Source organism: Triticum dicoccoides, chromosome 1B, assembly GCF_002162155.2.
Source record: "Triticum dicoccoides isolate Atlit2015 ecotype Zavitan chromosome 1B, WEW_v2.0, whole genome shotgun sequence".
In the NCBI taxonomy this organism is placed as follows: Eukaryota; Viridiplantae; Streptophyta; class Magnoliopsida; order Poales; family Poaceae; genus Triticum; species Triticum dicoccoides.
In genome coordinates, this window is record NC_041381.1 from 243,609,725 (window position 1) to 243,610,111 (window position 387).

Below are 387 nucleotides of genomic sequence, written 5' to 3' on the forward strand. Positions count from 1 at the left end.
GCTGTACATGTTGGCCAAGACACCATCTTCGACTATAACGACTTTCCAAGGGTACGAGATAAATGGGAATACATTTTACACGATCGCCCAAGATAAAAAGAGCACCAACCAAAACAGTGGTGTCCGCTTTGATGCAACAACCGAGAATGGGCAAAAGGTCACATATTATGGTTACATAGAGGAGATATGGGAACTTGACTATGGACCCTCCTTTAAGGTCCCTTTGTTCCGGTGCAAATGGTTCAAGCTAACAGGAGGTGGGGTAAAGGTGGACCAGCAATACGGAATGACAATGGTGGATTTCAACAATCTTGGTTACCTTGACGAACCATTCGTCCTAGCGAAAGATGTCGCTCAGGTTTTCTATGTGAAGGACATGAGTAGCAA